The sequence below is a fragment of the Amaranthus tricolor genome, chromosome 1, assembly GCF_026212465.1.
Source record: "Amaranthus tricolor cultivar Red isolate AtriRed21 chromosome 1, ASM2621246v1, whole genome shotgun sequence".
Taxonomy (NCBI): Eukaryota; Viridiplantae; Streptophyta; class Magnoliopsida; order Caryophyllales; family Amaranthaceae; genus Amaranthus; species Amaranthus tricolor.
In genome coordinates, this window is record NC_080047.1 from 36487645 (window position 1) to 36505226 (window position 17582).

At 29.6% G+C, this 17582-nt stretch overlaps 1 pseudogene; it reads right to left on the bottom strand.

Annotated features, from left to right (window-relative positions):
• Window positions 1-13964: 13964 nt before the first annotated feature.
• LOC130810141 (putative beta-D-xylosidase) overlaps window positions 13965-17582 on the bottom strand; it is a 42814-nt pseudogene continuing 39196 nt past the window's right edge.

The window sequence follows — 17582 nt, forward strand, 5'->3', positions numbered from 1 at the left end:
GTATCAAATGAGCTATTACCGCTACCCAAGTAGTACTTGAAGGAAGAGTGTTGGCTTTCACTCTACTGGTAGTCTGGTTACCCAAGTGCAAACAATCATTCATCCACGCACGCACAAATTTCTCTTTGTGAGGAATCCATGTTCCAGCTAAGTATCGCACGAGCCTCCTGTTTCTAATTGACCAAGAAGACACAATCCCTTCCCATCTGTTTTCAAATTCAGGGATCGTCACACTGTTAACTAAGGGGTTCCATTTTGTTTGCCTGAATATCTGCCCCTGTTGATTTTTCTTCCCGCCGCACAATTTATTGATCATGTTCTCCACATCATTGCCTATATGCCATACGCATAATAAATGTCGTACATCTACATTAAACATAAATTTAAAATTAATTGAGACATATATACATAGGTCGACAATAATTAATAATAAAAACCTGTTCACCTGGAAAGACAACACTAATAGCTACAGACAAACCCTCATCCCGATCTGTTATGATTAGGTCGGGCATCTGGACTCTGCAATAAATATCCCTCAACCTCTCCAACACCCAAGAATATGACACAGCCGCCTCATCTCGCATCAAACAAAACGCAACCAAGAAGTTATGATTCGTTGGCGTCATTCCAATGATTTCGTATAGGGGCCACTTTTTCTTATTCGTTTTGTACGTTGTATCTATCAACACAACATGGGGCCACGAACGTATCATCTGGCTAGATGTTGGATTCGCCATCAATAATCTACTCAACTGCCCCTCACTATCCAAGTCTGTCCAGACTACATAATTATGCTTCGTGGCCATATATAGACAGTGTTGAAGAGGAGTCCTACCATCCATCTCTTCTCTCCTTATTGATTGTCTTACATTGTAAATTTGATTCATACTAGCTAAAAAACCAGGAAAATTCCTTCTAATTGAAGTCATTATAAACGCTGGTTGGATGCCAGTTGCACTCAGATCTCGTGTGTGCTGCCTAATATCGACACTCATCCTATTTACTCTTATTTAACCATCTCTGTACTTGAAGAACGGGTGGTTATGTCTTCCTTTTTCACCAGGAAACACTCTAACCGTCTAAAGTCTTTCCCCTGGTTTACGACTACTTCCTATAATCATAAATTTACAACCACAAGCCCTACTTTTGGAACCAAGTCGGGCAGCATTGTCTAAGTTATGCAAATCATCCCTTATATTATCGTAGCGGTGACATCTTGAGTACAAACTCACTCTAGATCGTCCTTCCTTTTGTTTATATGAAGCACATGTAAATTGAAAACCAATTGTTAGTGCTTTCTCATCAGCCCAAGCATGTAAATCATCTACAGAATCAAATTCTCTATCGGTAACAAATCTATCAGAATAATCTACATTACCACCTAAGTTTTCAAAGTCCTACAAATAATAAGGGTGTTATTATAATAATTTTATCGTAATATAATAATATATTAAAGTGTATGAGTAAATAAAATCATTTACTTTAATATTTAATAAATAATAATAACTTCTAAAATACTTATAACAAATAAGAAGAAATAAATTTTCAAAAAAATAGTTAAAAATTTAAATAAATTAATCCCTCCAATTTAAATTTAATTTTGATAATAACATTAACATATAATTTAATACATTAAAATAAAACAATATATTACAACATTTATGAAATAACAATAACTTAAAAAATAATTTAACTAAACAAAATAATAATTCGAAGTTCAAAAAAAAAATAAAAATAATAATACCAGTCGCAAAAAAAGTGCGACTATTATTATTATTATTATTATTATTATTATTATTATTATTATTATTATTATTATTATTATTATTTTATTTTCGAATTTTTAATATTCAACACTATTACACTTATTATTATAATAACATTATCATAATATAATAAATTAAAAATTATTCAACACTAGTTCGAAATTCAAAAAAATAAAAAATGAATAAATAAAAAATGAATTATTTAAACCAGTCGCACAGAAAGTGCTACTGGTTCAAATGACTTTTTTTTTAATTTCGAATCGATTAATTACTTACCGAATCGTTATCATGCTCGTTTTGGTATGCCATTGTCGTTCGATGTAGAGTTCTAACTTATTTAACTTAACGTAGTGTTTTTAGATAGTTTTAGAGAGATAGTACCGTGTTTGAATTCGTATATATACTACAAGAACGTCTCTGAAAAATCAATATATATAGAGTTCCGATAATATTGTTATTAGGTGATAATAGTGTTATTAATTGCGATTTACAATTGTTAAACATGTTTTAAGTACAGTGGTATTTTTGTAATTTTTAAAAGTGTAGGGGCAAACTCATAATTTCATTATGAGGAGTGTCGATAAAATAAAAAGAGTGGCGAAGAATAATAAAAACACTCTATGAGGGACGAGAAGTGAGAATGACATTACGTACTAATATATTACCACTGTTCTTCCACACTTGGGTTTGCAAATTTGTAAGGTACAATATTTATGCTCTTTATTTAGAAATTAGAACATTAGATCCAAATTACATAAATAATTTATTATTCAGATTTCAATATTAAGATTTAGAGAAGGTTTTACTTTTACTCCATTTAAATTCCGCATCACATTAAAGCATTAGTAAAAAAATATTTTTGCAAGAATGAGTTTAAAAATTACAAATCCAATAGGGGCTTGAAATGGGTTAATGATTAAATTTTTAGTGATAAATTTTGAATATATGTAGTTAAATTAATGTGTTGTAATAAAATATTCAATAGATAGAAATATTTATGCAAAATAATAAAAATAAATTTCCATTAGGCTTATGCTCGTTCAATCCTAATGAATTTATAACACATAATAGTAGCACATATATTAAAAATTGTTTGGACTATTAAATTGTAAGGATACAATCAAAAGTAAAGGAAAATTTGTGGATAAAAATTAAAGTAATGGTAGAATTAAACCCAAAATAAAAATATTGCCAAATATTAGTGATGGATCCAGAAACAAAAAACAAGTGATGTTAAAGTTTTAAATTTAAAAATTTACTTTTAACAAGCTTTTGATAAATGTAATTGTATACACCGAGTCTTCATATTTTAAAAACGACACATAATATCAACTGTTGACAAATTTAAATTAGTAAAAACACAATCATTTATGATGGGAGTTAAAAGAGAGACATTAGTTTACAATAGGGAAAGCAAGCACTCTCTTGAAAGATCGTCTTTAGGAAAGACGACTTTTAAGAGTCCAGCCCAATGTATTTTATGTTTATTTTGAATAATAAAACTGATGCTTTACATTTTACAAGCGCGTGTGAAAGGGAATGTGAAAAGTTTTATTCTTAATTGTCTTTCTTCCACTTTCCCATGCAATATACATCCTCAAATGAATCTGGAATAGCCTAGAATCATGATAAACCTCATTTTTACCTTCTAATTGGGCATGATATTTATTCACTATTCCTTGGTTTCCGTGCATTTATATTGCGTTTGGTTGGTGTTACGCTCTTTTGTACGGTGCCATGTTTGTTGCTCGTCTTTGCAGAATGATCATCTATTTTGGAGTTTTAAAGCATGCTAGTTTGGAGGTGACAGGGATCAAAGCTGAGGGAAAAATGAGGCTAAGAGGTAGAGAAAAATCCAAACCGAGCAAAGCAAGATGCATCATTTATGTAAAGTCAACATAAGTGCCGATAGAGGTCAACTCACTTAGATTTTGGAAGATAACAGTTGAGTTGTTAGCTTCGAATCGACTGGTCATACGTCAAATTTGGAGTTATAACATAGGAGATAGAGCTTTTTCAAAATGACATGCCAAAAGAGAAGGAAATCGTCCGATCGATCCATATAGACCGACCAATCGATCTTATGAGGGTGGTGTTCCGAAATGTTCGTGAAATTTACATTGGAGATCGATCGATCGATCGACCCAAGCGGATACACCTTGCATTTGTGATACACCTTCCCGCGAATTTTATATAACATGTACCTTCCTGGCCCAATTTCAATAAATTAAAATGTTCAAGCATTAGGTGGCGATAAGAAGGTAGTAGCAGTTTTCTTATTTAGCTTCTTCTTTCCATTCTCTTCCTTTTTACACTTATAAACCCTAGCTTTTTTTCTTAATTTTTCTTGCATTAAATTGAATTTTTCAATAAAACTTTATTTTATAGATTAATTTAGTTAATTACATTTATTTATTAGCAATTGTTGGTAATTATATCAAACTTTCAAGCCATGATCATGGAGGTTGAGAGTTGATTTTTTGTGAGTTTTTATATTTTTGTTCTCCAATCATTTGCATCATATGCAGGTATTTTCTAATACTTCTCCTTAGTTATTATTGATAGTTCGTTCTTATTTTTATGCTTGTTTGTGGTTTTCACCATTATTGCTCAATATCTGTATTGTTTTTGTTCTTGTGTTTGTTGATCATTCAATATCTTATTTCATTATCCATTATGTTGTTTTTAAGTAAAGAATGAGTTGTGAGTAGTTTTATAGGGTTGGGGTTAACTACACACTTGTTATGAATTGATGATGATGAAACTTTAGTTGATTTTGGGTGGATTAAAGGCTTATATGGGGGGTTGTTCTACCCATTGGCTAATGATTGTTATGATTGTTTCAAAAGTAACAATGAGGATTGGATTTTTAGTAAATTGATCTTTTATTAATGGATGGAATTGGGTGTAAGGGATCAATGAGGATTGAATCTAGCATCCACCCTTCTGTCTAAGTGCTTTATCCCCCAACTACGAGATTAGGGAAGGATGAGAAAATAGCGGACAATTTATAGCCCAAGCCCTTCATCTTCACTCACGAGAGTAAGGATGGTGAAGAGCTTAAAGGTAATCCCAAGCCCGATCAAGGATCGGATTGCTCCCCTTAGTACGATTCGCTATTGTTTATGACCCTTAAGAACTAGTGTATAGCCATCGAATAGTCATCATGAATGAGTAAACCCTACTCCATCTTTATCATTGATTGTTAAGCCTTCTTTTTATATACTCTTTGTTATTGTTTGTAATAAAAAGCCCTTTTATATCTTGACTAATTGGTTATAAGTTGTAGGCTTCTAGGTAATTGTAGTTTCTCTCTCTTTGAAGACCCTTCTCGAGCCAAGGGACTCTTTGACCACACTCTCCTCTATGGGTATGAGCTACTGTCTTTCTTCTCTCTTCAGACCCTAACCATAGTTTTCTATAAGTGAGATACACCTAGTATGATGATGATGATGACAACATAAGTACTAATTAACTAATTAACCAACAAGTATATAAAGATATTAGCAAATAAAATTAATTTTTAATAATCCAAATAAACTTTATGAAATTAAATAAATAAAAACAAATTTTTAATAATTAGGAACATACCCTTGCCATCAAATGGCAATCATACAAAAGAAATTCAGCCCGGTCTACATACATGTAACTAACAATTGGAAATTGAATACAAATACAATTTAATTAAGCATTATAATATACTTAATTATAATAATTAAGTGAATAAATTAAGATTTGGCATGTCTTCATTCTGATAATAATTAAGCATTAGGCAACCAACAATTATTGCGGTCATTTTGGAGACAACATTGACAAAATTCAACATTGTTTTTTAGAATCTGGTCGCAAAATTGGCCTTCGCAACAATCTTCAATAAGGTATGATGAATTATTAATTGCTTTGAATGGAATTCTACATACATTTCCTTTGGTTAAGCACTTCCCTTCTGCCGCACGCTTCAGCTCTTTGGAATCTACCATTAATGTTCTTTCGGGAACTTCATTCGTAATATTCATATGATCACCATTTATTATAAATTCCGTTACATTTTGCACATTATTTATTATTTCTTCTGGCATCGGCTCTGCAAGTTTTAGGGCATTACAACAAATCAACACAAATCCCATTAACTAATCAGATGTTTAACTCATACTTTACTTGTCTTTTCTTTGGAGAGGTTCATTTGTACCATGACATTATGTCACATGCGGATGCAAGTCCTAACAATTTTGTTGGAAATACTTTACATATAAGAATATTCTACACCACTAAAATAGCGCGTTATGAACTTTCCATACAATACTTGGTGGTTAATTCTCCAACTACTATATGGTTTAGGGAAAGGATAACATAAACAAGTGTGTATACAAGTGCACCGATCACACGGATGCCCTATAGGTATGTCCACACATGTGGGCACGTGAGGTGATTAGGGGCTGAATTGTCACGGCTTCACAATTGTCTATTGAAAGCATTTATTTTTTATATTAAATCATATACCCATACTAACATGTGTTGGTTGAGTTGATTGAAATTTGACATCTTTTGATTTTATACTCCTTCTGTTTTAGTATTTTTGTCCTATTTATTTTTTGATACTATGCGCAATTCACTCTTAACTTTTATTTTATTCTTAACCTATAAGTTAAAATATAATTAAATAGGTTTTATGCATATGTTTTTTTTTTAAATTACTCCGATCAATGCGCCCCTTTTTGCTTTCATTAAATTAAAATTTAATTATATTGAGAGTTGATTGAGTTAAATGGAGAAAATAATAAAAATAATAATAATAATAAAATATTAAGACTTTAATGTTACGTAGGATTAAGAGTTCTTTGGTGATCACAAAGTAGATGACTTGATTTATCAGCTAATCACATTCTTGTTTCGTAATACCAACCATTTTTTAATAATTAAAGTTTACCTGCTGCTGGTAATGTTGGTTGTGGAAGACATTGTACTCCAATGCAATTGAATTCATCAATTGGTTTTGTATTCTGGAATTCTGCAATTTTTAGAGCATTACAACAAATTAACACAAATGATATAAACATCTTTTTTAGAAGTACTTAATTACCATTAACAATATTTTTCCTTATAATATACTCTTTCCGTCTCTATACATATTCTCATACGCAATATTCATAAAAATTAAGAAATATTAAATATTTAATAATAAAGTTAATTAGAAAAGTAGAAATTATAAGCATTAATTATTGATATAAATTTAGTAGAAAAATATTAATACCACAATTTTTAAAAAAATTATTTGAATAAAAATAGTTTAATTGTGTGGAGCCATAACCATTAATAAAAAAAGTATAAAATAGTACAGTTGATATCAAACTAAAAAAAGTAGCCAAATGCCAATTAATAATACTTTCTTTTTTTGTCATTGTAATTATTTTACTTTTTTGGTCAAACAATTTGAAATTTAACCGTTAATATCTTATAAATTTATTATTAATTATGTGATAAAAATATCATAGATTAATTTGTATTGATATACATTTAAAAAAAAATAAGTAATTTTTAGAAACGCATAATTTTATTTATTTAGGGCTAGTAAAGAAATACAAAGCATAAAAATACAGTAAAAATTAAAAATTTAAATAAAAAATCAAATTTACCTGACAAGATTTTGTTGTATACAGGTTGGCATGCTGTGTGTGAGTCGCTTATGCATTTTCTCTTTTTATCGAATAGAGCTTGTCGACTTAGGCCTTCATTGCCTTCATTAATGCCATTGGGAAATTAATATTGTCATTTGGAAATTTAGCATTATTAGTCAATTTCAAGTTATAGTTTTAAACCGCCAATTGTTAAAATTGTTATGTTAGACTTAACTTATCATGAATGCAATCATATGATAAGGAAAATATGAGATGCAGATACTTTATCGTCAGGGAAATACTATTCCAAATTCATACGACAATGGGAGGAAGGGTCTAATAAGTAATAAAGTGTGCACACCATCTTAAATTCACCGATGTAGGATAAACCAATTTAACAACAATCAAAAAAAAAAAGATCAACGCCAATGAGAACGTTGTGTTTGCATAACAAATATATTTAACTTTAAAAGATAAAAACAACAAATACAACAACCCAAAATAAATAAATTAGCAATGCAATAAATTATATTGTGGACTTTGTACTTTTATATTTTTGTTTTATTAGGAGATAATATTGTTTAGTAAGAAAAATATGTTTCTTATTCTAGATTTATAATTAGTCTTAGAATAATTCGTTTATGATCTAAAATTAATGGAAATCCAGTCTAGTATTTAATATATAATTTTTCCATTTTTTAAAGTTATTTCCGTTTGTTATTTTATGTCGTTTCACTTTTTGTTCATGTGATAATGTAGTGTGTAACGGAGTAATTACATTAGTGATTACCAAATTTCAAATCAAAATAATTCTCATAATGAGATTATTTTTATTAGATTGACCTGATGTACACTTTTAATCTTAAATTGATAACTTATAATTTAATGTAATCACTTATAATCTACCAATTATAACCTTAAGTGCAAGTTTTATATAATTTTAATTAAAGTTACTCAATATAAATTTCAATTTTTTTAAAATTTACCAATATATGCAAAAATTAAAGTAGACAAACAATAAAGAACAGAGGGAGTAATAGATATTAACATTATCTAAATAAAAATTATTGGAAAATCCATGTGATAATCCTAAGATTTTGGATTTTCCACATAGTAACCAAAACTTTTAAAAAATTCATGTGGTATCCCTAGGGTTTACAAAATTGTTTTATTTTTGAATTTGGGACAATAAACATGATTTGGATGAAAGATGCTAAAGTTAAGGTTTATATTTTAGGGGAAAAGGTTGAAACTGATAGCATTTGAAGTGTTGAGTCACATAAATAGGCATACATCGGTATTAAATCTTTAAAATTAACATTTGCTAAAGTTTTATGTGTAAAAAGGTCAAAATGGAACACGTTGGTAAACCTAAGAATTACTGCGTGAATTTTTTTAAAAGTTTTGATTACCACGTGAAATTTCTATGAGAAGTGAAAATCTCTTAAGTTTGACTCGTGGCAATCCAGCGAAGTTGGAGTTGCATGTTTAAAACTTTGAAACTAAGAGTTCACAAAATATTTGAATATCTAAAATAAAACTAACTCAAATATTTAGTGATAGCAACGTGGACGTTTGCAAGGGTTATTATAAAAATTTGTCAAAAATCTTTTTAGTTTATTTAAACCTACAAAAATCTCAAATTATTAGTATATTTTGTGAAGATAATTTGAATGGTTGATTAAGAAAATACTCTCTTTGTTTTTTTTTTTTTACTTTGACTTAGTCAAATTAATGCAACTTTAGATCATTAATCATCTTAGAAATAATTAATAGTTATGTAATAAAGTGTATGTGTTAGGATCAGAAACCCTAAATCATGGCTAAAAATAATTGTTAATAAATCTTTTAGAACTAACAAAGTGTAACCTGATTTAGAAAAGAAACTATATTTTAATAGAAAGGGAATCAAAGAGAGAAAAAAGGATGGTGCATTACATCTATAGTACATAGGTCACTCAAATGCTAATACCAAAGGGTTACTTTTTCGAAACAAAGTGGTATTTTTGAAATTGCTAAAGACATCTGCTGAGGGTATTTGAGACATTCCATGAAAGCCCAATAATGGACCATAAATACTTCATTTTATGCCTAAATAAGGAAACAAATTCTCTACAAAAAAGTACAACTTAACTCAAAGCATAAGAATTGCAATTTATTACTTGTGCATGAATAAGAACTGATCCATTAAATTCCATTGATCTTCAAAAGATAATTTGAAGAAGATAAAAAACATTTATTTAATAAGACAAGGTTTTATTCATTAAATTCATAAAAAAGGCCCACGGTAAAAAAAGGCGATAAGCAATAATTCACATTATTGGGATTGTACACTTGGAAGGACTTGTTAGACACCTTACATCATTAACGCACTGATTGTGTATGCTTCCAGAAAATCATTTTAAAGAGTGGTCTTACTGCAAGATTTAGCTTGATTGCAAGAACACACCTCTAATTCAACTTAAACTTTTGCTTAAGGATAATCATTGGACTATCTTAACTTAGTTCTTAATTATTTGTGTCTCATAAAATACAAGAACAAAAAGTATCATTAACAATATAAATTAATACATAGAAGTATTTTCATTAATATAACTTTTATGAACATATAAATTCATATATTTAGAGCTAGTAATGATCAAATTAAACATTTTTTATTTAAAAACTAAAGTAATAACAAAAAATAATGGAGAGAGTAGGTTAGATTCCAATCCATAGCATGTAAATGTGATGTATTCTCTATGCATATATAGCATTTGGACTGATAAATCAAAACGATCTAGATTGTGAGCGCATATCATTTGCAGAGGCGGAGCAAAGTAATTCGTGGTCCAATTTATTTTTCATAAATTTTTAAACATATGACCTTCTATAATAAAAATAGGGATTTTTAAAACCAAAATTAAAATTAAAAGTAATGGATTGATGAAAAATTATATAAAAAGCGTACAAGTTTATAAAATTTAAAATTAAGAAGTAAATATTGATCATTTATATATTAAGTTTGTAATTATTGTTGTTTAACGAATGAGTGAAAATTAAATAATACTCCCTCTGTTTTCAAATGTTCTTCCTATTTACTTTTTTTGCAAATCTCAATATAAACTTTAAAATCAAATAATTTTAATTGTGAGTTTCTAAAAATTATAATTCATATGTAGAAAAGTATATATTGAGACGAATCTAACAAGATCCCACGTGAATATGTTTTTCTTATAGATCGATGAGAAATCGTAGTCAAAGTGGGACACTAAAATTTGTAAATTCTATTTGGAAAAAACATATATGAAAACCGAGAGAATATAAGTGAAGGTATTCGGGAGTTAAAAAGGATTGCTTTAGAAATAAATAAAAGAAAAGAGAGAAATAAAAAGTATTGAATAAGATTTGATCCCATTGTCTCTTAATATGTTGAATAAAACTCCAACCAGCTATTCTATCTCATTAGTACATAATATGAATTTATTTATATAAGGCTCTTCAGGTTAGGGGCTCAATGGCGAAACATAGTTGGGGGCAGGTGGGACCTTGGGCCCCTTACCTCTCGAAATTTTCGCCAAATTTTTTCAGTGTACAACCAGGGTTTTATATTTTAATAATTTCAGTGAAGCAAATAAAAGCAACACAATAAAAAGAAGAAAATAATTGATAAAAAGAATAAACAAGTAATACCGTAGTATCAAATTAGGAACAAAATTATTATATAACACTTGAAAAAAAAAAAGAAAAAGAAAGAAAGCAATTGGGAGAAATCGACAAAATTAAAAATTAAGCTTACCATCCAATTAAATGATAAAGGTTTATTTTTATATTTTGATTAAATTTTCTTATCTTTATTTAATAATTAGTTTGAATAAGTGAACTTGAATCAATGAGAACTCATACAATAAAATAATCAATTATGAAGATAGTGAAGATAAGATTTTGTAACAATATGGGCAACGATTATCTTGCTGATAGTTTTGTAATATACATTGAGAGACAAAAAGCAAAGACATATAATGTCAATAAGATTGTGGATGATTTTAAAGCGTTGAGTTTTACTTTGATTAAAAATTTACATTATGACCTTTGGTTGTATTGATTGGCCATATTTCAGTCAAATTCAATCTTGTTTGTTAACTCCCTTTAATCTTTCCCTATAAGAAAACTCTATGCAATTGAGCACCCCCGCATGTCACTAAGCGGCCGCTGATCATTTGTCTCAATGATCTATTAATCCCATTTTCTCTATGGACTCAACACTTTACTTACTTTTATGCACTCTTTAATGATTAGTTAGGTGTATATAGAGGTGTTTAGTCGGGTGATCTGGTCGGTTTTGGACGGGTGTCATTCGGTTTGATTGAATTTCGGATTGGTTATTAATCAGATGCGTGTTACGGCGGGTCACATTCGGGTCGGGTCGGTTAATCACAGTTCGGTTGAAGATTAATTATTCGAGCTATCGGGTTTGCATCAGTTCGGTGTCGGTTGAAGTTCGAGTCGAGTGTCAATCGGTCTCGGGTTGTTATTGGTTAACAATTGGTTCGGTTTTATCTGCTACAGATCGGATTGGGTATTTTTTTCAAGTAGAATTCGGCTACGAGTTACTAATTACTATCGATCGAGTTAATGTCACATTAAGTTGCTAGTCATTTTTTAATTCATGACAATATTCTCTTTACTTAAGAGAAATAGTTAAAATCCAAATCAATAAGTAATTATTACTTTATTACTTTTACTTATTTGACTGTAAATTAAAATTAAAGTTCTATCATTTTTCATCCAATTTGATTAAAATTATTTTATTAGACATTAATCATTGATTATTTACTCTAAATATATAAAACCATGTATTTTTAAAATTTAATTTATGAAATACCTATCGCTTTATGAAATTAACTAATTAGATGATTGAATATGAGTTGTTCATACTTCTATGTTATAAATTGGTTCGGGTTTACAACAGTTCGATTAAAATTGGTTCGGGTTAAGTTGGTTATAGCCGGGTTGAGTTCGGTTTCGAGCATCATACGGGTCGGATAGGACTCGATTCGATCACTATTAGGTTCGAGTAATTTTGGTTAACGGTTACATGTCGGTTATAAAAATCGGTCGCAGTTCGAATTCAGTTTCCCATTTTCGGTTGTCAATCGGTTCGGGTAGTGTAGGTTCAATAAATCTAAAAAAAATACGCATTTTCGGGTAGGATAACTTTCGGTTTCGGGTTGAATTTTCGGGTCGGGTCACATTTGAACAGCTTTAGGTGTATATAAAGTTTCACTAATTCTTAATCAAGATGGTGTTGTGCTGAGACAATTTGTATTGGGCTGGTCCAATACATATTTTTTGTCTTAAAGTGATTACTTATAACATTAAAGCGATCACTTATACTTTTATAATAATCACTATTTATAGTCTTAGAGGGATTACTCATACCCTTAAAACGATCACTTATAATCTTTAAGTAATCAATTAAAAAATAAGCTAATTATATGGGACTGTCTCTTGAGACAAGCTGATAAAGTTTTTGTGTTGAGGAATCAAACAGGAGTAAATTCTAAGGATGCTTCAAAATACTTTGCCAATAATAACATTTCTTTTGTTCTAAAGACACGTTAAATTGCATATTATCTCTTATAATAAACCAATAATATTATAATTATATGATTTCTGAAATTATTATGGGCTATATTATTTGGCGCTACCTTTTTCATTTTGTTGTTATTTTTTATAAATTAAATTTGTAATATTGTCATAACTTATTTCATACTTCTCTCTAGTTTCTCTCTAAAAAACGCTCTTAACTAAAATTCAACATGAAAACAATATGAATGATAAAATTGATCACCAAACTGATTCGGTAAATATTGATTTCAACTCGTACTTGAATTTTCGTGATAAATTGAATGAAAAAAAAGACAATTGGAAGTCGCACAAAACGTTCAACTGGGCCTAGGTCAATTAAACCCAGTTTAAGACACATATTTTGTGCGATTACTATCTGTATTTTTTATTATTTTTTATATTCCTTGGATTATTAATTTTTTTATTTAAATTCTTCCTTATTAATATATGTAAAATAGGTTTAAAAACTTATGTGACGATATAGATTATTCAACCATATTTATTACAGATAGACAATTAGAATCAGTAGATGAATTACATGTTTGGGGATGAAGTTGCAATTGAAATCAGTTTACAATTTACTCATGCGTGACATAAGCAAAAAAAAGATTGTTCTATTATTAGTTTATATCTACGCTGTCATAATTTAAAGCATCATTCCAATTAGTTATTTTGTTACAATGTGATAAGTTTAGAGATCAACTGCATGATTTAGCTAACACCTCTCTGTATAAATTACAGACTTGTAATTCTGTAAGCTACTCCTTGAATAATTTAAAGCATCATTCTAATTAGTTATTTTCAAATTGTTATCAAACAAAGCAAACCAAACTAAAAATCACATTTTCTGTACACTTCTGAATAATGATTCTATGTGTACTTCACCTTAATTAGTTTATCAACACTTAGCTTGTGACAAACTTTATGGTATATAATTTCCTACTAGCCTTAAAATTACCATATAAGATCTTAATCAATTTCCTAAATCAACTTGAACAGAAATCTGATGTTTGAGATCATACCCAATGTGAAGTATATGTTCACCCATTGAGATTCTTCTAATCCCAAATTCATCTACCCTACTAAGATACTTGCAAACGTGTAAATTCATCGTAACTCGTTGTTGCGAACCGGCTGACATGTGGACTTTCTTGAACCCAATGAGGTGCTTCTCGGTCGACTGGGCCCCATTGGGTGGGGTCGAGTACACGAGGACGGCTTGGGACCCGTCCATCTTACCCATATTCGTTACATCAATGTGGAGGCTTAGGGAAGGTGTAGAGTCACAATTTGTGTGTAACACCCTTATGGCATTGTTTGTGTGCAATGTAGAAAAATTTATATTAGGAATTTGGTTTTTAAGGGCTAACATCATTTTTGTTGGTGCTTGTGCCAAAGAGTGCGTAAAACTAGTGTAACTTAACCCAAATTCAAATGGGAATACATAGTCTTGTGGATACCATGTCATTGGAAGCTTTCCTCCTATAAATAAAATTAAACATATAGAATTCAACATAATTATTGAAAATTTAAAAAATGGAAAAACTGGTAATTTAACTATCACAAATTCTCTATTAAGGCTATCTTACTATGAGACAACTTTAATAGGTCAGCCAAATTATTTAAAAAAAAATCATTTTTTCTACAAATGGAAATTTAGTTTTTATTTTCTTAGTTTTTTTTTTTATTACTAATGAGCCTTTTGCATGAACCAGACTTACAGTGAGACGGTCTCATACTAAAAGGATTATTTTACTATAGTATCTTTTTAAACCTAACTACTATAATAAGATTGTACGAATATTTATTTATTTACAACACTTTTGTGTAAAATTTAAAATTATTGACAATTACTAATCAATATTTATTAGTTTCTGTTAAAGTTAAACTATAGATTATATTTAGAGATCAATTTCTATTTTTAAATATTATATTATCTTTAACTTTTTTTAATTTATTAAAAATTTTATAGCTCCGATTTCATAATATAATAATCAATAGCTGAGATTACATTGCTATAGTCATTGGCAGACAGAGTAATAGGTGTGAGAGCGTTCAGCCCCAACATAAATTATAAATTATACTTATTGTCAAAAGAAAATTTTTTAAAATGTTTTCATCTTGACTACCATGACCCCTACATTTTCTTGATTTTGTCTTATTATTATAAATAATAATTCTAGAGACCTCGTAATAATAATATTCGATTAACTACTGATTGTATTAATTTTTTGGTCTGTTTGGTTAGTGGTACCAAATAGTGGTAATGAAAATAATTTATAGTGTAAAATTTCATCAAAAGTTCTACATCATTCCCATGATAATGAAACTTCGATCAAAAAGTATTTTCGTTTACAAAAAATTTTCATTACCATCTAATATCACTTCTCCCAGTGGTAATGCATTAGAATGAATTTTATGAAGAAAATAAATTGATTGGAGTTGGACAAGCATGGCCATCAAGGTAGCCAAGAGATTTTTCAACTAAAATTACACTAATTTTTCATTTTCATAACCACCGTTAGGGGTGTTAAAAAAAACCCGGTTTGCAAAACCCGGCCCAGATTATCCGGTATCCGGTTTAAAAAACCGGATAATTAACCCTATTTGTCAAAATCGGGTATTTCGGACCAGGTACCCGGTTTATAAACCGGGTATTCGGGTCAGATCCGGATATCGATTTTAGTGAAACCGGGTACCTAGTATCCGGTTTTGTGATTTGTTTTTTTTTTTAAAAAAGAAATTTAAAATGCTTTTTTTAATATATCTGATATAATTAATACTCTCTCCTATTCAGGAGAAGTGTCCCATTTGACTTTTCACGGATTTTAAGAAAAGTCAAAATGGGACCCTAAGGGAGGAGAGAGAGTAGTATTATGGGTTTTTAATTGTAAAGATTAAGGTATTAATGATTCCCACCAATTTAGCCCAATTTAAAAGCTGATTTTTTTTGGCACCAAAAGTTTGAAAATTTTTTGCGCCAAAATTACATCGATAATTTAATTAAGTCCTAAATTACATAATTAAGTCCAACGTTAACAATAATTTTTGGAAATTACATAAATTTCTCAAGAGTACTAAAAATTAAATACATCAATTATGGTATCTCCGAGAGCCTTCTCAATTCTTCAACAGCTTCGGTGTAGTTGCAGTCGTTACTGATCATGTGAGTGCGAATTTTTTTGCGATCATTGACTTCAGATTTTCCAAATTACCCAAAAAATGCATTAATAATTTCTTAAATAGCCTCCAATTTATAAACAACCAATTTTTCAAAATTGAAAAAATCATCACAGTACCCAAACACTAGTGGAAAAAACCTCGTTTGCTGCGGTTTTTTTGCCATTATTTGCTGCGGTTTTGGCCCCCAGCAATAGTGATAGCAGCAAATGTCCTACTTTAAATGCTGCGGTCATGGGGAAAAACCGCAGCAATAAGTGTGGCATTATTTGCTGCGGTCAGGCTTAAAACCGCAGCAATAAGTCTCTTTTTTTTTCTTTTTCCGTTTAATCCTTATAATAATGCAATAATATTACAATGTAATAACAGTGATTAATCCAATGATAATCACAGATAATCAACATTAATCTCTTTGTAATAATAAATTCTCGCTCGTATATATATATATAATATAATATGTACGTACATATATATATATATACATTAAATAAACTATAAAAAATAATCAATATATACTAATTACAATTTATCAAGGACAAATATTAGCAACATACACGGCAATCTTGTCTTTTAATTCGCGCATCTCTTCACTTCTCAAAGCGCGTGTTTCCCTCGGAATGTCGTTTAAAACCTATATTATAATATTAAAATAAAAGCTATTAATAAAGAAACATTTAGATTTTACCAATAATATATTTAATTAAGAACGTAACAAATACTTACGGAATCTATATTTTCGACTCCAAATTCCTTCACGGAATTTATAATATCGTCCATAAACTTCAGCGCGTAGTAGCCGCAGTCAACGGAAGAAGGAGGTTGTTGAAAGCACTAAGAGAAAATAGAAGTTAGTGTCAAAAACGGTTAAAAACGCATAAAATCGCAACTTAACACATAAATTCTAGAATATGACTATGATTTTCAATTCTAACAACTTCTACAAAATAATATATACCAAATAGTGTTGTGTGCCAAGTTTCTTGCAAAACAAACAAAGTTTGAGCTACTTTACGCGCGGAATTGACAAAAACGCTTAAAAACGCATAAAATCGCAACTTAACTTCTAATTTCTAGCATATGACTATTATTATCAATTCTAACCATTTCAACACAATAATATATGCCAAATAGTGTTGTATGCCAAGTTTCGTGCATAACAAACCATGTTTGACCTACTTTACGCGCGAAATTCACAAAAACGCTTAAAAACGCATAAAATCGCAACTTAACTTCTAATTTCTAGCATATGACTATTATTATCAATTCTAACCATTTCAACACAATAATATATGCCAAATAGTGTTTTGTGCCAAGTTTCGTGCATAACAAACCATGTTTGACCTACTTTACGCGCGAAATTGATAAAAATGCTTAAAAACCCATAAAATCGCAACTTAACTTCTAATTTCTA